This window comes from Stigmatopora nigra, chromosome 3 (genome assembly GCF_051989575.1).
Source record: "Stigmatopora nigra isolate UIUO_SnigA chromosome 3, RoL_Snig_1.1, whole genome shotgun sequence".
Classification (NCBI taxonomy): Eukaryota; Metazoa; Chordata; class Actinopteri; order Syngnathiformes; family Syngnathidae; genus Stigmatopora; species Stigmatopora nigra.
This window is the reverse complement of record NC_135510.1, coordinates 9,331,843-9,354,455: the sequence shown is the minus strand read 5'-3', so window position 1 is coordinate 9,354,455 and position 22,613 is coordinate 9,331,843. Positions and strand designations below refer to the sequence as shown.

The 22,613-nt window shown below is 39.9% G+C and overlaps 1 long non-coding RNA gene across 9 annotated transcripts in view; it reads left to right on the top strand.

Annotated features, from left to right (window-relative positions):
- Nucleotides 1-22,613, top strand: part of LOC144194060 (uncharacterized) — a 134,277-nt gene that overhangs the window by 86,710 nt on the left and 24,954 nt on the right. For 5 of the 9 annotated variants that reach the window (XR_013325828.1, XR_013325823.1, XR_013325821.1 and 2 more), the window contains 2 exons: nucleotides 14,516-14,578; nucleotides 20,918-21,007. This is a non-coding gene — a long non-coding RNA (uncharacterized LOC144194060). Of the gene's footprint in view, nucleotides 1-14,515; nucleotides 14,579-20,917; nucleotides 21,008-21,194; nucleotides 21,550-21,619; nucleotides 21,805-22,613 lie in introns of those variants that run through there. The other 4 variants (XR_013325827.1, XR_013325825.1, XR_013325826.1 and 1 more) reach the window with 3 other exon arrangements.

The window sequence follows — 22,613 nt, the reverse complement described above, 5'->3', positions numbered from 1 at the left end:
GGAGAAGGGATCATTATTTTTGTTTTCGTCTGAAATCAAAGTTCATTGTTTTATTCTCACGTTGTTGTTTGATTAGATTTTATTTTGTAAAATTGCACCACTCCTGCATGCAAACTAAGGATGCAGAATAACTAAAAGCAATATCCTTTGGGCTGCTGCTTTCTTTGAGCGTGTGCACTATACACACCTCCATTATTTCTTGCTCTGTCTTCCATCTCTTCGTCGCTTTGTTGAACAGCTCATTACGAACAGGTGGAATATTGAAATCTGTTTTATGAATGATGCTGCTTGATGCCTTTGATTTGTTCAGAAAATAATGAAACTCTTATCATCCGTGCAAGCTATTTGGTTGTTGGAAATGGCTGAACCACAAACCGAACACATTACAAGCCACAATGTGTTTCAGAGGAGATAGACTACATGTGCAAATGTGTTATTCGGAGACGGCTTCTTTGAACATCCACAGACACAACCTTCAGCTTAGTTTCAGGAAGAGAGTTCAACTGCGAGTTTATGACGAGTCTGGTAATTATCATGCTGTTAACTGAATGTAACATCACAGATAGCAGAAGAATACAGCGGTAGAATAGAAATAAAAACAAGGCAACATTGAGTTATAATTTTGAAAAATCAAGAAACTAACTTACAAATCAAGTGTGGACACGCCCAACTTTTGCATTTGCTTATTTCACCCTTCTTTCTGTGACTTTTAACTTTTTTTGCTCCATTGTCAACAACAATAGTTTTTTAAATAACTGCCCAACACAAAATGTTTTTTCCATGTTAGGGTAATAAGTAAGATTTGTAATTCAATTAAGCATGAAATGGCCATAATATGTCAATATATATTTAAGAAATATGTTATGCAAAATATCCCTAACTAGTGTTTTTTTCCCCCTATTTTAAATGTCAACTTGGACAAGTAGTGTTCGTGTCAAAGACTTTATTGAAAAAAAATGTGTGCTTTGATTGTTTTAAAGTGTGCACTGTATGAAAATCTCGTCAAGTAGTTAGTTAGCAACTCTGAATATAAAAGCACACAAACGAGTAAAATTATCTTGATAAAAATGGGGAAATGCACCATTGCAAAAAACAGCATGGCCAGGAAAGTGTTAACCCTGTCCAACAAAAGGTCAATTGCTCACCGACGAGTGCAAAGTCCCTCCAGTGTGTCACCAATAGTGTGACCGCTCAATATTCACTCCAGTGCCTGGTTAATTGTAGAGGTCAAATGTTGTGAAATACGTACAGAGCAATGAAATGGGTATAGTAACAATTGTAGGAAGAATGTACTTTAAACAGCAGGGAAAGAACTGTGGATGTTCTGAGATACCTGGTGTTAGTTAGCTTTGTGCATGCGTCACACAGGCAGGAATTCCGGTCGCAATAACAGTGCATTGAAGCAGATTTGTTTTTAAGCGGAAAAAAAGAAGAAAAGTGTGAGCATCGGCTGATTGGTTCCTCATGGTCGATGGTGACAGAGAGAAGACAGAGAAACTTTAAAGCTAAAGGATTTGTGACATGATGTCCAGCGCATTGGTCCTAATCTGCTCTAATGGAATCATGATTTCTTTCACTTAGAGATGAAAGTCACAGTGATGTAGGGCTCAGACATCATCTGAGGGTCGTGGCCATCTCATACAGGACAGAGGATGGGGGGGGGGGGGGGGGGGGCAGATCTGCTATGTATGAGGACTCTCTTTGTTCTCTTTGAGCCTTTCCAGCTGTCAAATAGATTCAAATAGTTCTGATCCTTTTCGTTTTGGTGAAATTAAAATTTGATGTTGGAAACTTGAGTGGATTAAAATTGGTAAAGTATGGCTTATTTTTCGGTCATAATTCATATGGTTGCAGAAAAGATTCCCGAGATCTTATTAGACGTCATTGATGATATATATGTACATTACGTGTAGAGTATTTACGGCTTGGTCGGAGGTGCATTGGACAGAAAATCCTATAGAGCAAGCATTTATATTTTCATTGACGTCAGAAAGTACACTCTACAGCGAGATGGAACGTGATTTGGAATATGTTTCAATGAAAGCCAATTATCCATGTTTGGAGAGCATTTGGATCTTTGATGGCACTCAGTGTCATTGATGTCCATTAGAGTAAAAGCATAACATTTTTATAATGCCATTCTATTAGCAGCCTTGGATGAAAGAATCCCTGCTACGCTCCAACTGAACCAATGTATTGTGTCCTTCCAAGGACATGGAATTTGTTTTGTGAACTGGCACTTCCCCAAACATAAGCTCCCCTTCATTAGCGGCAGGCACGCGCGCACACGTCCACGCTGATTGCCATGTCAGTGAACATTGAGAGGCCAGCAAATCACCTCGTGACACCAGCCAAAGCGAGAGAGAGAGAGAGAGAGAGAGAGAGAGAGACTCGTAACCTTGTAAAAGACAATCGGCGAGGCCACAAATTAAATGAAGTGGCTAATAAAAATGACTCGGCAGAGCCTCGGCTTCCGAAGAAATAGGCATGCCCCAACTTGAATGCTATTTACCCACCTGACTCAAGTACAATGCCAATTTGGCACCTATGTCCAGATTGAAAGGGAAAATAACTCGCTAATCTGTTTAGTTATTTGGAATAATTGGGTCTGGTGCCAGTGAGGGAGATTTCCTTGACTGTTGAAAGTGTCTGCTAGTAGTTCAATCCCAGCCCCTTGGTATAATTACTCTGACAGAGCTGTGGCCACAGGGCCCGTGAGCAGGGCTGCTTTTTAAACTGTAAATTATGAAGGATTAGCATTTATGAATTTTAAATCAGGACTGTGGTAGGAGACACTAAAGCTGCTTAGTGATTGCGAAAGGCGGCGTCTAAGCAGGCAGCTTCAGTGCTCACTCTCTACAATGATGTGTGTGTGTGTGTGTGTGTGTGTGTGTGTGTGTGTGTGTGTGTGTGTGTGTGTGTGTGTGTGTGTGTGTGTGTGTGTGTGCTCAGGGCGCAGGTGTGTGTGTGTGGCTGCTTATTCAAATGTGTCTCTACATAAACACTCGGAACTCCCACTATTTGCTTTAAGGGGTCTATGGTTCTGACATCTTAACATCAACCTCATTCCTCACTACGTGTTTGTGAGAATGCGCGTGTGTGACTGTTTGTCAACTCATGCTGGGTGCATCCCCCTCGTCACTGCTTCGCAGGCAGGGATTCAGTGCTGTGCCACTCTTTGCAGAATATCCATTGGGTGATTATGTTAATTTGGAACTTGATCCATGTTAAATTATGCATCATGGATTGATCTGCCACAAAGTCATCAATTAAACAGACATTGGCACTAAAAAAAGTGTGACAAAGCACAATTTTTTGTTTCAAAACTCCAGATTCTTTGGTTGCCTCACTGTGTGCGCACGTGTGTGAGTTGACCTTGCTTTGTTTTAGATTTACAGCCATCATTCTCTGTGTCGAGGTGCGAGTCCATGACTGGAGTGTGGCAATATTTCGGGGTGGGCCAGGCTATGGCGCACGGTACTCATATCGCACCTCTCGGAGCTGTCTGCACCAGCACCGCTGGGCCATGACCTCCTGTCTGCAGTGTTAACTGGTTTAGCCAGGGTGGCAATAGCAAGAGGCAGGGGGTGTAGAATTTGGTAGGTTCTGCATTAGAATCACTGCCCAAGAACTGGTGAATGTGGGACAACACCTCCGGTTAGTGGGCTCTCGCACATCCGCATGATCTAAAAAGCCAAATACATACCCTGTAGCGATGTGTCCTAATAGAACATGTCGTCTTATGTCTTTGCTGTTTTAATAAACATTATTGGTATACTAACCGCACCTGCAAACAAAGCACTGTGTGCAAATACAGCTCAAGTTCATGACAATGGAATAAAATGGAATTTAGAAGCAAAACCAACTTAATCAAAATTAAATCAATTTCTCCAAGGATATATACATTTTCCAACTATAATGACATCATTGCCATGATGTATGCATTTGCTGAATTTGGGGTGACTGTGTAACTCATTAGCTGCCAATGACCCATCCTATTCACTCCATTGAACGTCAATCGCCATCAAAGAAGGACAATGAGCTCAAAATGTTGAAAACCTAAAAAGATAAGTTGAAATGTGGGCCACCGCCTCACCCTCAGAATACCTCAGGTACTAGCATTGTACTAAATCTCGCATGTTGGTTTGCTCCCGCAAAGGACCCTCTTCTACGGTGGGAGACATGAGTGGATACATCTTATTGATTTTCTTTCAAGCCAGATTGCATTGATTGCCTGGGATTTGGCAGACGGAACCAGCTGGTTGTACGTCCGCCGGGACAAAGTGGGGAAGCGGACACGGAGCGGCAAGTGAGCACGCCACTGCGGGGGGCCAGGCTTCATTACACCAACTAAGAGCCCACTGGCCCAGTACAGCCCCCACCAAAGTCTACTCCATCCTCTACTTAGCTCCAAATTAAACAGAGAGCTTTTTAATTATTTATCAATACCATGCACTCATCGTGGATCAATCACCGTGAATGGTTTTCAAACCTAATGAAGGACGCCGCTTCAATGAACTTGTGAAACATCGATCGTGATCTTAGCCGCCTAAGTAAAGATGAGCGGTAATTTCAGCTTTGGGCGCGAATGACGCAAAGCATCCCGGGAGCTCACATCTACCTGACGCACAAGTGTGCTTCAGTAAAGGCAAACAGTATCTGCGCTGAGAGGCCTTCTGGTCCGCCGCCATTAATCAAGTCCTTAAAGAGGACACCTCATCTTATCAGCACCTCACACCGCAGACACAGAAGAGGAGAGCGTCTCCTCCCGGAGCGCGGCGCGCCTCCTCAGAGGACACTCCTCGCGGCAAATTACATAGCTCCTTGTCCCTCTCAAGCTTTAGTAAACTTTGATTCATTGTGTTTTTTCGGGCCTCGGAATGAACCTGAGCAACTTTAACTTTCCCTCTCCGCCGCCGTATTTTGTACGCGGGTGCCGGGTGTCAAGCAGAGTGAGGAGCTGTTCCATGTGGAGTTATTAGAGGCACACAATGCAATCTAATTTCATTCCGCCACATTCTAGCGCTCTGAAGTCAATGTGGCAGGTCGGTAAATAAGTCATAGGCTTCGGGCTTCCATATGAATTAACCCTTGGAGATGATTTTTCTCATGAAATTAGAATAATATCTCTGCCCTTCTCTCACATTTCTGCCCATTGAAGAGCTTCAGGTAAATGTAAGTGATATTGAATTTGGAACAAGGCGGTATAAAGCAAGAGAGTATAATGAGATTCTTATTTCATCCTTTTTTGGTGTGTGGTGGGGGTGGAATTGGATTATGGAGGACTTATTTGTATGTGATATTGAGCGCCGCAAAATAAATTCACACCTATTCAAATTGAAATCAAAGCTAGGTGTATCAGATAATCCTTTTTAAGATGGTATGAACTGACAGTCCAAACCCACACACAGTTGGAAAAATAATCATCTCTTTCTCGCAAAACAGATATATAGCGTCGCCAAAAGCAACCCAAGACTTTGTTTGCCGTTTTGGAAAAAATATTTACCGCTCAAGTGTTCTTGATTCAACCCCCCTTCCTCCTGGCGGCATAAACAGTAGCATCCATATTCATAGGGAATTTGAGTCAGTGTCTCTGAATCATCTTGTCACAAAGCGTCTTAGCAAAAGCGCCTTCCCAATGGCTCAGTTTGTCGGTAGATCAGGAATCCAGATTTTGTTTTGAAACCTCCAGCCTTCCGAGACGTCAGGCTGAAGGAGCCGATGACGGCGCCGCTCCAGCTGCTCATGAATCTTTTTGAAATAGCTTATTTGCAAAGGAATGTTGCCACATAAGCCTGAAAGAGGGACAAGGTTTAGTGTGAAGATGAGCAGCGAGGAGCTGCCATGCAGGATATGACGCTGTCACTGGTTAGACTGTGAGAGGCTCTAATGTGAGAAGGGATGGAGAGAAGAATGTGGAAGGTGCTGTTTCTGCGATGCCACCTTAAAAAAGAGATGGGGAAACAATTTCTGCATCAGACCGGTGGTGTTAATACGACTGACTTGGCCAGGAAGGCCCACTTGATCTACACTCTGGGTCCACGAGTCTAGTGGTGAGGTCTTAAGTTCGGGTCTACACTTTTATTTCATGTCCTATTTGGAGTGTCTAATCCATTCATATATAGCAACAGGGAGTAAGTATTTGGAACTCTGGAGACCTTTACAAGTCACCTTACGCTGCCGTGACAAACCTTTGTTCTTTATGCAGCCCGTTGAATTTTTTAGAGTAGCCCCGACACTTTTGTTTTCGTCCGACAAGAGCGGGCCGGTAAACTTTGACAAGCGTGAGGATGTTGTCCGAGAACTTAAACGTCACAGCGCTCACCTTTATGAATTTTTCAAACCTCTTTGTTTATAACAAGTTGCCTACGGCATATCCTCCTCCGTACTAAGTGTTTTATTTTGCTGTCTCTTCTGTAAAATAATTGGCTAGCATTGACAGCAAGTCACAGCTAATGGAAAGTCTTAGATTATCAATGTTTATGACTGTTTATTCCAGAGAATTGACCCGTTGTTTTTGTGAGTGAAAGTTCAACTGCAGTTGCTTGTTTACTTTGAAGCTTGTGAGCAGACACAAGCAACGTCATGCACTCTGTAACCATGACTTCAGGGACTAAAATGGCTTCAAAGAACAAAGGTAATGTAGTCAAACTGAGATGTTTTGGTGTGTTTGCTAAACAATGTGCTACAGTTTGTCATGTGTTCTTTGGTGAAGGAGCAGCTGTAGTGAAAGTGCGATATAAAGTTGAGTTATGTGTCTGTCATTGCCATGGCAACTGCAGATCACCAGTTTCAATGGTAAAGAACAGAAGTTCCTAAGCTTTTTAAACAAAGAACAACCTAAGACAACATCCGTGCATACTTCAACATCAAGGAATATTGCAACGATTGCCCCAACTCATTTTCATTTGATGGATAAAATTGTTTTCTTACTGGGTATGTGAAAAGCAAAAAAATCTTGAGGAGCAAACATCCTCTTGCCGTCTTTTTCAGATTTCGTCATAATTGTTGGTGATTCAAAGTGTGATTTCTTTGCTAATTTCAAAACTATTTAAGATATCTCTGCTCATTTAGAACACTTATCCAAGGCAAAATGAAAATCTCATTTTCTTAAACGCTTTATCCTCATTAGAGTCTGATTTAAATGGAATGTTCTACATATGTAAAGGGCCACTGTACAGCACCACTGTACTGTTGAATCTGTCTCCCCAGGTTATAAAAAATAATAATAATAAAACAGACATGGTGCAATATCCTATGATAAATGAGGCAATTGTCTTTTTTTTTTTACTGGAAGCAGATTAAAACATGATATGGAATGACACTCAGTCTAATGAGTTTTACTTTTAGTATGCGAAGGCAAAACCAATAATATGAAGTTTAAACTAGCTGTTTTCGCTTTTTGGAATACAAAGAGCTCATCTGCTCTGTTTACCCTTAACGGTTTGTATTAATGAGAGCATCCTAAAATCAAATTGTACTTTAAAGCCCATCAATTATTCTTACTTTAACCGTATATTCACCATATAGCAGTTAGTTGGGGTTAGAGAACCAAACGAGATGGCGTAGGCAAAACTTTTCTAGCAACCGACTGCATTCCAGAAACAACAGAGTTCTACAGAATTAGGGATGGGGCCACATGAGCGCAAAGAGAAAATAGGACGAGAAAGTGAGAGAGAATGAGTTCATCTCATCAGAGACGAGGCAACAATTGGAATCCTCAGGAGCCCTCTGCTCAAACTTTGTTCCGTTTCCCAGTGTGAAGTAGCCGGCAACACTTTGAGCAGCCCACACCAACAAAAGGGGGGGAAAAAGTTATTTGGGTTATAACAAGTGACCTTTCCGCCAAGCGGCGAACATGCATTTTTATGCTGGGGCATAAATAGCTGAGCTACATAACAATTAAGGTAACCTTTCTGTTTAAATAAGAGGCCATTGCTCAGAGAAGTGAAACAACATGAATGATAAATTATTTCTGCAAACCAGTGGAAAGAATAAGAAGGAAAAGGAACGATGAAGTGGGGGGAGGGAGCACAAGTGTCTTGTCTCAATTGTAAATCCCAGTTATAATGCCTCGTTAAAAAGATTTGGGAAGGCGAAACAGAAGCAGACTCCCTCTCTCTTTCTTAAAGGTAGACAGGTCTCAGTGGGATTCATTAATGTGTGTCCCGGTGGTAGTCTTCCTCTTACAGCACAATCGCCTGGGTTAGCACCAATCCTGGAATTACACCTAATTGGACAATTACTCAAACTCCGAAACCTCCTACAATAAGCCAACAAGGCCGCTAATAAACACCTTGTCTTCTAATAAAAACAAGGAAGTCATTTGCGTCGCCCAAGAGGCCCAATTTTTTTCCTCTACGCTACATTTATTTTCAAAAATAATTGCATGCGCTATGAATGAGAGTCTAAAAACGAAGCGAAGAAAGGGGGAAGAAAGTAGTCTACCTCAGGCCCCTAGCTGAAGTCTGCACCTGGGGGACGGCTCATTTGTTCCAAAGATAAGCTCACTGCACACCGCACTACTGTAATATTATTACTGCCGAGCAAGAAGGAAATAATTACACTTTTTTTTGCGCTTTTGAAAATCCCGCCCATTGGACCACTCTTTCAAATACAATACCCAGAAAGGAACATGGATGAAGCATTGATTAAATGATAAAAGTTCGTCGTGATCCATTTTAGTTCCTCTTCTGACTGGCCGACATTTAAACGCGTCCAACCCATCCTCGGAAAAACAAGTGAATTAGCGATGGCTCTGAAAGTAATTTGACCTCCCGGTGACCTCGCTGCGATGTTTGACATCCATTCACATATCTGGCTCGAGACATTCAAACATACAAATGAATAAATAATCACCAATGACCTCGCACAAGTGGGGAAAGCAGTGTAACACCTCGGCAAGCATGGGAAAATGAAGAAAACAACATCAGGAAACGAGGATTCTCAATCGTTGGACGGTGACAAATGGTGTGGAAAATACAACACGGGCAGCCGAGGGAAGAAAAAGAGTAATACTCACAAATAATTAACTGGATAAATATTGGAGAGCAGGCTGACTAATTACTTCTCACATCTCACTGCACCCACATTATTGTTGCTATTGCTGTTAACCCTTTCCTTTATTGTACTTCTCTGCAGGGTGAAGTGAATCATTTCATTGAAGTGTTATGGTCTTTATTGTGGTTGAAAAAACATATTTTTAGTCACGATTCAGGAGAAGGTCACTGTTCACTAAACACTGGGCCTTTTGCACTAATGGTTCGTTTGTGATAACCTGTTTGTTTTTAACTCATTGGGTCTGTGAGTGTACTCTATACTGTCTCTCAGTTTTGGGTTAAAAAAAATAGAACTTGTTCTAGAAAGAAGCAGTTGTAATTGGTCCTTTGCACCGGCAGGCATTGCAGGGGACGCTCCTCGGGAAAACTGGCAAATCTGCTCATACAAGGACGTTTCTCCAATAATCTGCAAGGCAGTGGTTAATGACAGCAGCTGTGAGGCAAGCATGCACCACTTCCAAGCTGATTTAAGTTTAACGAGCCACTCCAGAGTGCTATTGATTCAAATCTATATTTGACAGGGTACACTGTGAGCATATATTAAATGGATAAGAACACCTCTTAGACACACAGAATATTGCCATCTGGAGTAGAAGACATTAGCAAAAGCTAGGGTGTCTTTTTTTTCAATCACTTTCCTTGAAACACCTAAGAAAATGTTTTTCAGCATCCTTTGCGTGGCCAAATATGCAGACATACTCTATCCAATGAACAACAGATTCCTTCCTCTCTCTCTCTCTCTCTCTCTCTCTCTCTCTCTCTCTCTCTCTCTCTCTCTCTCTCTCTCTCTCTCTCTCTCTCTCTCTCTCTCTCTCTCTATATATATATATATATATATATATATATATATATATATATATATATATATATATATATATATATATATATATATATATATATATATATATATATATATATATATATATATATATATATATATATATATATATATATATATTGTGTGTGTGTATATGTAAACAGGATGCTGTAATGGCATGTTATTTCATTTCTTCAAAAAGTTATGATTTAAAATGTTACTTTTCCGTTAAAAGTATGGTGGCGGAATTGATTGAATTCAGCATATGGATCAATAAAGAGGGGATGCGTTTCTTCATCAGTCAGTCATTGTGCGCCCATTTTTAAAATGACTTTTAGTTATTAAAAAAAAGATAAGCAAAGCCTTTGAGATAACACACATTTAAACTATACTTGTCACTAATGTAATACCGAAACATGCGCACTCAACAGTAGCTGAATCATAACAAGGGTAAACATGATAAAATAACAACCTACTGCATGACATGAACTCCATGATCCTCTTGGCTGAGCGAGGCAGCCGAGGGTTGCGGTGAAGAGCAGATGTCGAATGGTAATTTTCGGTTCCGTATCCTCACTATTATGACCTTTTAAATATTTTTTCCTCATGGTAAGCTGTGTGAAATTAAATTTAAAATGCCTCCTTGATTATACGCATTTTTTTTTTGGGTGGGGAGTGGGGTCGTAGAAGATGACAAATGTTTTGAAAATTTGCAATGAGTTGGAATCTGTTTTCTCCAGCAAGCCAACTGACAGCTTCCTAATGCTGCCACATTAAAGTGGTTTTCTAGTGCGTGTGATGCAGCTTTAACTAGGTCCCCGGGGCATTGTTAGTTATCATTGCTTACTGCTGGAGTGAGCCCCGGTGAAAGCAATTTTAGCTTTCCCCCCAATCAGTGGTGCAACGTGAGAGATGGCCAACGAGAACAAACGGCTCGGTTCACCACTTTCCTCCGCCGATCTTATCTGAAATGCGGTTTTCGTCCCGAAAGGGGCGCAAACGAACCCCCCTCCTTTATAAAAATGGGAGACGCTTGGCCCCAGGCCTTCCCAATTCATGCAGATATCCTTAAATTAGACTCATACTGACGCACCAAAACATCCTCTGAGGGCATTAGACGCGAGCACTTATGCCGCAGAGTGTGTGGGAGGCTTTCTGGGAGCGGAGATCAAAATACATGAGAATGCCATCATCAAGTCCCTCCACTGCCAAGTTTCCCATCTATGTCGTCAATGCTCTCAATCCCATAGGCATGGAAAATCTAATCATATTTTCTTACCTGCTGCCTACAATGTACTCACTGCTCACATCATTAGATGCAGACAAACTAACAAATCAATACAAAAGGTGTATGAAAGTTTACCATTGCACAGATAGTAAGCCATTTGCAAACAAGCAAATACTGTATACATAGTTCTATAAAGTTCATGCAAATACTGTATGCATAGTTCTATAAAGTACATGCAAATACCGTATGCATAGTTCTATAAAGTGCATGCAAATAGGAAAATGGGTGACCTTGTTGATAGGGTGGACAACAAACTGAAGGCGTAAGAAAAAAAATGCATTTAATTGAATTTGGGAAGATAGAAAAACAAAATCAAAAGTACTTTAATGCCTAGTATATATAAGCATCATGTGGAATAAGGGATCACACATTAAGTTTGCAATTTACACATTACTTAGACCTCTGATATGAAGAAAATAATGTTCAAACACCAAAAACATAATACAACTTGAGAGCACAGCCATCGTGGCAAAACTGATGTCAGGTTTTCTGTCTGTGAAAGTTTCCCAACATGCTCAGAACAAAGTTATAGCAAAGCTGAAGTCTTTGCCGTGATGATGTAGACAGACTTTTTAAAGCTGTCTGTGTACCTAGCAAACAGTGTTCTTATTGTGTGTGTTTTAGGCCACGAGTGGCTGAGTGAATACGAGCCATGCCTCAGTCAAAACAACCAATTTCTCTGGTTCTCTGAACTGAATCCAAATGTGAAGGAATCAATTAATCTCAGTGAGGACAGTCTTTTATGTGTTTTATCCACCGGCAGGCAGCAAGCAGGTTTGATGTCCTTAACTTCACAAAGCACACACATTTACACACACACACACACACACATATCCACTCCACAACACAACACACATGCAGAAGCAACAAACGGCTATACCTATTTTCATGTTATAGCCTTGCTATAAATTGTGGCTGCTTAATTGCTCATCATTTCCCAAGGCCGTAACGTTTAGATGGGTGCATTGCTTTCAGTCAGAAGCCCCTACATTATGTAAATCAGCTTGTGTTGTTATCATTTTGTGCCACTGCAGCTGTAGACAAGACACTTTAACCCGTGCCAATGTGCTAATGGGAAGAGCCGCTCAGATGTCGAAGCTTGATTGGCCCTGTCGAGAGTCGGGCACAGACACGTTTAATTATGGTGACACACGGCCAAAGGTTTTGTCCCTGGGGTTTGAATTTATAGGAAAATATTGCCTTTGTTTGACACCATTTTAAAGCTAAAGTAGACCCTCGAATTTGGGTAAATAAGCTAACTAACTTGGCTGGACTTGTTTTGATGCAACATAGCTGTACATGACAATTGAAAATCAGACATAGGCATTGTCGTCATCATTGACTTGACAAAAAGCCTAGTAGTCATCATACCCTCAGCAGCGTATGACGAAATTGTATAGTGCTTCTCCACAAGTTCGTCTTCCCAGGCCAGACACATTTATGACATTTATTTATGACATATTCATACTTGTTAGCTCTCCGCAAGAATAAAAGCAATATCTAATCCTTTGGCGTGTTAAGTAAGGATCATTTGTGAAAAAAATATTCTACTGTCTATCTATTGCCTGCAATAATTTATTCTTTAGGCTCATGTATTATTTTTCTTACTGTCACTGTTTCAATGGACTTAACAAATTAAAACTGTCACCTTTCATGTTTGCATCGGTGCTGGATGCAAATGTCCACAACATATTGCTCCATTCATTTTAATCTGAAACAATGGAGTCTCTCAGCAAAATTAGTGACTGCTCTTCAATAATATTACACCTCACTCAGTCTCGATTATATGATAACCAACAGTCCTTCCACTATCACGTGTCACATGTCAGATAGCCCACGTGGATAAAAGCGAGAGTGAGAAAGAGACTTATTACCGCTCGCTGCACCACCTGCAGGCAATTTAACCATTTGGGATTACACTGGACATCGCTCATACATTAACCAAGCTTAAACAGATGATCAATACAGGATATATTGGTGTGTTCTCGCAAATCAGAATCACAACATGACACTAATCATGTTGCTCACCCTGTTCTTCCTTCCACTCACCGTTGTTCTACACCAATGACCTACTTTGATCAAATCATTGCTCCGCCGCGTAAGTGGGACTGTGCTTTTTTCAAATTTTAAAGGTTGTGGTATTGAAAATAGATGGCATTGACTTTTTGTTAAGATTTTGTGCTCAGCATACTTCTTTGTTCTCTGGGAGTTGAAAAAGTTTTTGGATTGGACCGTTTTATTTCCAGTGGAACTAATGACACATAAGCTATACTGATATGTGTGCATTCAAGCTTTGCAAAAAGAAGAAGAGGTGTCATCAGTTTAACACCCTTACAAGCAGTTACTAGCTCATTTTTAGAGGGCTTAACTTTTGAAACCCAAGGTTGCATCTTCCTTTCTACATGTTTATTTATGCCATCTCTTTTGAGATGAAACTAAAACAGGCTTTTCAAAAAACAACTTATCACATTTTGCTTATATATACGAGCAAAAACTAGGAGAGAAGAGTTTGGCTGTTTAAATTTGTAAATCTTTCTTTACAAAGAGTTGAGGCTTTGCTTTCAGTTGTTTAAAGTTATGATAACAATGCATTAAAAAATGGACTAACAAATACCTTCAACCTCATGAATTTGAAGAAATTCAAGATGATGAAATTGACCAATAAGGATAAAAAGGCATGTTTGGATTTCAAAGGTTCTTATCAATCATCCTCCATTCAAATAAACAGACTTTGGACCCTATTTTGAAATATTTATATATGCCCAGCAGGTACTATATTTAGCAGCTGAATTGTATTAGGTCTCCATACAAAACCCTGTTCAAGCAACTTTAGGACACAAACCTTATTATAACTGTTTCATTTGGAAAATCACCCTAAATGTATAAAATATACTCATTACCAATTGCAGACTCATTGTGACTTTGCATAAGAAGTTTTAGTTTCAGTGACATGGCTCGCATATATTCATATTGCATCTATTACTATTACATGACTCCATTCACCAAAAAAAGCACCCCAATGTCAATTGAAATGAAGCAAAGATTGAGACGTGTTTAGCAGAAGCAATTGTAGAATGAAAAAAAAAAGGTTTTCTGACATTTCACGTTTGCCAAATATCTCACTGCGAATCTCGACTTTGCCATATCACAGTTGTAAGCAACACTTTATTGTCGGCTGGGATCTGATCTATAAATGTGGAAAAAAGTGCCGCCATATGTAATATTAGTTTGGATACAAAGCATTTAAACGTTAACTTTGTAGAACTGCTATGAACAGCTGGTGGTTTTGGTATGCATATCCATGTTTACTGCTGATTATGTGCACCAGCAAAATAATCATTCTTGTCACAGCAGGTCACCAGTGAACTCGTGGAGGTGGATGATTAAGATGAAAACACATTGTGCTGGATGGAGGTAAGTGACCTGCCACTCTGTTCAGATAAGACTCCAATTAATCCTGGCTGAATTGCAGTAATGTAAAATACAGATAATTACTAAATCACCAGGCTGCATAGCTTTGATAGATTTTTGTTACTCGGTGTTATTGCTGCGAGGAATAAGAAATTAAATGGGTTATATCACAGCATTTTCAGATGGATTACAACTGCTTTTAAATAACCGCAAGAGCAATTTCATCAGCCCTGCAATTCGAGAAGCCACTGACAGGCACTGCATGATTCAAATTGAACTTGCTCTCATCATTTTAATAAAGCGCTTCAGTCTTCACCCCCAGCGGGGACACACACGCATAAGCACACACTCATGAATAGTCTATACAAATAGCTTACACTAAAAGAACACACAATATCCACATAACATTTAGAAACCCAACAGAGTGTTGCTTCAGGATTGGAAATGTGTTTAAATCCTCTTAATGAGCAATCTGAGAATTCTTTTTATATTATTGCATTATACTCCCAAAGTGTAAATAGCCTGGGAATTTAGGTGTAACTGAAGAATAAATACAAAGTTTAATGTAGCAACTATCCATGTTAATGTATTAGCTCTTAAAGTTGTCTTCTTGATGTCTTCTTAACCTGGGTAGCATTATATTGAATCTGTTTGTAATTTTGCCATTTGACTTCAAGTTTCACGATGCCCTTGCAACAAGTTTTCCAACTGAACTGAATGATGTTTTCATTTCTATTAGTGCTGTCAAAATGAACGCTTTAAAAGCAAGCTGCCTGAGCAAAAGCTTTAACAATGACGGCAGCATTTTTTTAACGATTGGAACTAACTAGATGTCATACGTCGTTGAGTTTTAAAATCAGGACACTCTCAGTGCAATTGAATAGATTTTGTTTTTCATTCCTTGGGTATGATAGATACCCCCCGGTAAGCTAGGGTGAGAACCTTTTCGTCAACTGTCTGCCTGTGAAGCAGCCATTGTCAAACAAATCATGTTTGTTTGCTGTTTTTGAAGCAGACCAGGCTCAAAAACAGGAACCAGTGGACAAGTAATCAAAGGCATGTGATGAGATATTTCACGGGCGGTTATCTCAAGGTCCTTGCCGCACACTTTTGTGTAAGATTGTGAGCAAGTGGCAGTGCCAAGCGCCCAGGGCTGCTGCAGAGACCGCTCTCCTTTAAAAAGCACCCTGGCACCGATCCCTCCCCCCATCCGAGCCAAGGCCCAAATCCGTTAGCATTCATTATTGCGTCAATTAGAACAAACATCTCAACCTCCCCCAACCCTCTTGCTTTTAGCACAATTTGACAAGGCTGCATTTAGTCAGTGAGATGAGACTGTCCAAATTTGATATAGTTATATATATATATATATATATATTTTTTTTTTCTTAGCAAATACTCCCACAGTTTTTGCATGAAAAGCTTCTAAATGTGTGTCGGAGGAAACTGCCAGTAATTCCAACAAAGAGTGGCGGATGGCCTCATTGCTAATCTATGTTCTTCTTTAGCACAGGCACAGAACTGTATTTGTGTTTGCGTCTGATATAAAATATACATTGTCACATTTTTGAATGGCACAGGGAATCCAATGTGTGAATCCAGTTTGCTGATGCCAAACCACATAACTTGTTTAACTCGTTTAAAAGGATCCTGAAAGTCTTTGTTCTAATCTGAAGGGCATATCTGCCCACTAATTTTATTCAGAGTAGGCTCCAGAATGCCATTATCGTATTGATGAAGCACACAAAAGGAATCAATAAAGGCGTGCTGATGGTAAATATTCCTCACACACATACCAAAAAAAAACGTGTGAAAGAGGTTGCCAATTTACAGGAATCAAAGTCAAGTGATTTATTGCAGTGGAGACTTGGACACAGATACATCAGAAACACAGCAGGAGCTGTGTCAATACACATGTGAGGAGTGCCGGACAGGTTCTCGGGCATGAAATACTGAAGCAATGTACATTTTCCATCCCACCTACAATTTTGCATCACTGACATGTTTTGGTATACCTGGTCATAATTCAAGTGGTAACTTTCTTCTTCCTCCACATCCTCTGAACATATATGTCCCTTTCTACACAATCCAGATTTTTCGCACTGTGTCAAAATAAGATATGAGACTGTTATGGTCTGTGTTATTAATAAACTGACCTTGAAACTTCACAAGTTTGCATCATCAAATTGTGTTGTTTTTTGGTGTACTTTTGTATGCGGTCCCATCCTAAAAATTGAGCAACCACCTAAAAAGAATTCTGAGTGTATGGGATATCTACACATAGATCATAACTGTAAAAGCCAAGGTATTATATTGACATTCCATTGTATAACACTGTGTAATATTCATTAGTTGATGTGTATATCATTGAAAAAAAAAACTGTGACTGCTCCCTACCGAGGAACTAACCAAAATTGACTCTGTACCACTTTGAGAGCAGGAGTCACTTTTTCCAAAAGGAAAGCATGTACCATACGTTTTTTTTTACCTATCCCATTTTGTACAATGATTAAAAAACACACTCACAAAAAAGGAAATAACCCTATGTAACTTTTACTTTCAGTACATTTTAAATGAGCTCTTTTTTAGTTTTAGTTTGAGTATGTTTACCTCAGCCCTTTCAGTAAAAAATAATCAATCATAGAGTACTTTACTAAAGTAAATTTTTTGGTAGTTTTTCCCATTCGCGACTACTGCACATTGGATAGTGTAACAGAGAAACTGTTAAATACATACTAAATTTGGTTCACTAGGTTTCGCTATTGACAAACAGAAAGCCATGGTCTTGGTACACTTCCTGTCTGTTTGCAATGTTAAGGTAAAACCACAGAAAAGAACAGAGAGGAACATTGCTGGGTTCGTGCCGACATTATCGACCAAAACAACACTTGAGAGCTTCTTGTCATATTAATTTTCCCATTTGTTGCATGGAACAAAGCATAATATGGCTTGCTTTCCACTTTCATTTTTAGTGCTCGAGTTGTCAAGCAGACTCGGACGTGATGGTTTCATCAGCTCCCTTTTTTAACTTCACTTTCAAACTAAGTAGGCCAACAGACTTGACACTTGGAGTAGAGGAGCGGAGTCTCACATAAGTGAAATGCAGATGATTGGCAAAATGATGTGCTACACAAAAGCAAGTATCATCGGTCTGTCATTTTCTGTATCCTTTGGTGTGTTGTGGCACGCCTTGGGCCATTGGGACTCTCCAACAGGGACTGCGGATGAGTGACAGGCACCAGGGATGGTGACGAAAGAGAAATAAAAGATGGAGTACAAGTCAACAGCTTTAGGTTGATGTCTTTAGAAGCTTAACTCGCTGCTACAGTGGCTTGAAAACTTTGGCAGGATTGAAGGAGTTTGGGGACAGTCAGTTAGAGTTGATAAAACTACTTTGGACTTGGTTCAGACGCTGTTTACTTTTATTTCTCGGTGAACAATACAGGGTAGATTAGTCGCCCTTTAATATGAGTATTTGTTTAATTCATCAAGTCACTAACCGTAAATTCTCTTTTCCCATGTTGTACTCTGCTCCATCCTCCACTCAAAACGTGATCAAACCGTTTTGTCAAGTGTTTTTAAACAAGTAAATCAGGCCGAGGTGATATTGTCATTGACAAAAAAAATGTGTATAACAAACATACTTAAGATGAAGAGATCTTCATAATTAAAATGAAGAGCTTTTCGTTATCTGATCTGTATTAGCTGTTGAAGCTTAGTGATGGGATCCACCATTTTTTTAGAGTTTTACTAAATACTGTTGCTATACTCTATGCAATATACACAACTAGACCAAAATCTTATAAGATATCTAAATTATTACCTTCATATTGCGTAACTTATTGACTTACATTTACATCGATAGAAATCTTTCATTTGAACTGGGAGGGTTGGCAGTGAATTGAAATCAGTTAGGTAAATTGTAAAATAAGGTTCCATTACTACATCAGTGTTAGTAGCATCTATTTTTCTCACCTTTATGGATTGTTTTTAAGAAACGCACCTTTTCTTGTTATATGATTTTTTTCCCCATTGATTTGTCAGATTAGATTATTTTTTTCCTCCAATAATTGTACTTGAATGATAACATTCCCAAACACTCCTCCTTAATTCTTACAGTATTTCACTTGACAAACAAAAGGGGGAGCAGTACCAGTAACAGAGGGCTTTTAGTGTTACTTGGAAATTAAACTAATTGGATCATTTGCTGCTTGGATGCAGCAGAATGATGTTCTTCCTCTTCAAATTTACAAGAAAAGCACCCAGTAATGCCAAGCAATTAGAAAGGCCTGCCACCACACAACAGGGACTGTAGTGATTGCTAATGTGGATTAGGCTGCATTATCCAGCCAGTGGAAGGAAACTGGGCAGAACTGAAATGTGCTGTTAGACGAGCACCAAGGACAATGTCCTAAATGCCACACTTGAGAGGCTATGGAGGATTTCTCTTTGAATCAAAATTTCAATTTTCCCTCCTGAGGAACGTCAATGTCAATACAGTCGATTTCAATATTCTTTTTCATGTATAGTAAACCTAAACGGATTATTCTTGACAAGAATCCGGAGCGTTGAGGGTGAATAAACTGAACACTACATTTTGCTCCTAATTCCAAAATCCTAATTTTGAGAAGTAAGATATTTTAGCAATGACAGTTGGTACAGCGCACTACCCATTCCTAAAGCCAATGGACAACCATCTGTTGCTCCAGGGCCAAGATCTCTAGCCTATCCTGAACCACCACTCCTCACCATAGCCCTCATCCAATCCGGGGCACATCGAGTCCCCTGAAAAGGATTTTAAACCTGCTCCGCTCAGCCTAAATTATTTTTTTAAGCAGGTTGGGTAGAACTGTAGCTCATGAACACATTTAAAAGGCTCTACATTCCTGCCAAACTAGTAGTGCCCTTTTTATGATTGCAATAACCTCCCTTTAAAGCTGTGCAGCTATAAAAGAAAAAAAATACTTCCTTTGCGAGGCGGACATGTTATCAAAGAGCCTTGCTTTTTTTACTTCCTGAAATGCTGCTATGTCAACACCTTCCAATATGGTCACATTGGCAAGCAGGGTGCAGGTTGCTTTTCACATTGTTGATGAATCCTTCCGTACCAGGCAAGCGCTAGTGTGAAAAGGCCTTTACAGTATCGTAATTTGCTTCCCTTAAGATTAGTTTTGCGTGTTTCTTGTGAATACAGTCAAAACAAAGTGACTAAGTAGTGCAGAAGTAAGAACACTACAATCCCTGACCTTCCTTGCAAACTGGTGTACAGTCAAGCCACAGTAAATACATCCACCTGAGGTCAACACCAAATTCTCATGCATTTTATGAAGAAGAAAAGCCTAGCAAACTCGCAAGATTTATAAAGCGCTGGGGGGGGGGGGACCCTGGCCACGTAAGTTCTATGTTCCCTCCTTGAGTAATTTACCATGCAGAGATTTAATTGTGCAAATGTTTGCTCTTGTATGCCAGACAAAAGGGTGTTCCAATTCTGCATGCACTAGCAACACTACATTTTTCACTTGTTGTGGTTTATAATTAATGTCATTGTGAGACAAACATTTTACCACAAACATCGGTCGACTTAACTTTTGGATTTACTTCACGAGGGCTGTCATAAAAAGTAAATATGGTCAGCGGTGATACATTTGGTTTTCAAGTCTTGTGTGCCAGGTTAGGCGAGTGTGATGCTCAGGCCAACAACAGAGCGGAGCCGAAGCATTTCCACACAAAGAGCAGAGTGGAGCCTGAAGAGCTACATTCTCATTTTTGTGTAGTCGCAGCCTGCTGGTCCGTAGTTACATAGGCATTTGGGCCAGTGGCTGGGAGAAGCGTGGCGTGAATGATAACAGCCAGGACAAATTACGGGACCAAGGAGGAGGCCCCTCTCCCCCACTCAGCCATGGTGGCATCACAGGGGTGGAAAATGACAATTCCTTGAAAAGGTCATACATGACGCCTGCTCTGTGATATGAGCTTACAGCCAATCTGACAATCTTAATTCAAATCATGACATTCCCTACCAAAAAAGTGGAATGTTTTCATCTCCCTATGTCGGAACAGAAGTTTGACCTTTTCCGTGTAAGAATTTTAACAAATGCTAATCACCTCTTTATTATTAGATGTCGCAGATAAGCCTTCTGGCAATTATTTTTCATGTCCTAAAGAACGCATAGCCAATGAGTCAAAAGCTTATTTGATTACTGTGTTTCAAACCATGTAATCAATTATATTTTGGGTTTTTTGTGTGTTTTTTTTTCATTTGTAAGAAACCTTTAAATCAAGCTTGAAATCAATTTCATGCTTCAACTAACCACCAAGCCATACCTGTCGTCCCACATGCAGGATACCACAGGATATAAAACGTCTTCCAACAACTCTGCGGCAAAATGAATGTCATTCATTTCAATGATTGAGCGATGCTCTTGGATGCTGGTAAGTCTACCAAAGATTTACCTGTGCTGGATGTTGTCAATGTACAAATATAGGACTTGCTAATGAAGCCTATTGATGTTAAGCGTTTGGTTGTTGTTTTTAATACCTAAATGTTTTACACGTAATAGGGAGCAATGTTGGACATGGACAAAAGTCCTCACTTAAAATCTTCTCACTTCTTTGCTAGGTCTATCACATTGGTTTTTGCCAAAGGCAGATTGGTGTGTTTCAGTGTTTTGATGCCAAAACCTCATCAAATATCATTGGCTCACACTGGAAATGTTCCTGTGGCCTTTCTTCCAAGGTTAATAATTGAAAAGTGTGTTATTTTTCAACCTTCCTACCTTTGCAAAAAAAGCAAAAGTACATTAACTCCAGTTGACTTCCCACTTTCTAGTTAATGTGCTTAGTGTCACAGTATGATGCTAAGCGTTCTCATTTCATCATTTCATCTACGTCCCAGTCCGCCACTCCATCATCTCTCACAGGCTTAAAGGTTAAGATTCTCATGGATCCAGATCTACAAGAAAAGCTGTCTGCTTCAAAATATTCCACAAAACAGCCACATTCACTTGGCTTTGATCTGTGCTTTCTCTGCAAAAATCATCGCAGGCTCTCGATGAAATCCAAACAGAGGCGGCGACACCGACGGGCCGGTGTGTGGACCGCCGCAGATACGGCTGCTAAGCCTTCCTCACAGCTGGCTGCTCAGATTAATAGGCAAGATAGACATAGCGTATGTGTTTACTCATCACTCTGATTGCACCTGCCTGCTGCAAAGCCTTTATTTGAACAAGGTAAGATTATAGGCGACTTTATGAGAAGCTTCATAAATTAAGATACGCGCTAAGGCATGTGGTGACAACATAATGATGTCATAGCTCACATCGGCAGAGCGACGCTCCACCACTAGATCATTCTCGTTTTTCAATCTAATAGGAATTTTACATTGGGAACATTGCAATAATCAATCAGTTGTGAAATAGATGCGTAGAAATGTGTTTTCTTGTAGCTTTAAACAGAGTTAAACAGTTTGAGTTAATGCTTTAAAGCTTTAATAGACAATATATAGATATATGCATTAATGCTTGAAGTTGAATGTAATGTATGTTGTTAATGGTAAGCTGTTTAAGTAATTTACACTTGAGTTTTGAATTGAATTTACTGGATAAGATTTTCAATGCTATCAAAGGGAAAGACAGTTTCAACTTTGTAACATGAATTTTTTGAATTGCCTAAAAAAAAGCAACATAAGCTGTTGGTGGTCAGAGTGAAAATAGAAAGATATAAGAAGCACTTGAGTATGGATCGCAGGCCCAGCCAAATAGTGAAAAAAAAGTGTGATTTATAGTCCGGAAAATACGGTAATCATTGTTTCATTTATTTCTTTTTGAGTTTTACTCGTAGTTTTGATGATGATGAATGTGTGTCTTGAGCACTTTACTGAAGCAGTATAATACAGTTATGCTCTAAAAAGAGTGGTTTGAGGTCATTAAGCACCACCAGAATTCATACATAAGGTGTGCTGGATTATAAGGTGGACTGTCAAATTTGGGAAAAATTAAAGGATTTGAAAGTGCCTTATAGCCGGAGGAATACAGTAAAT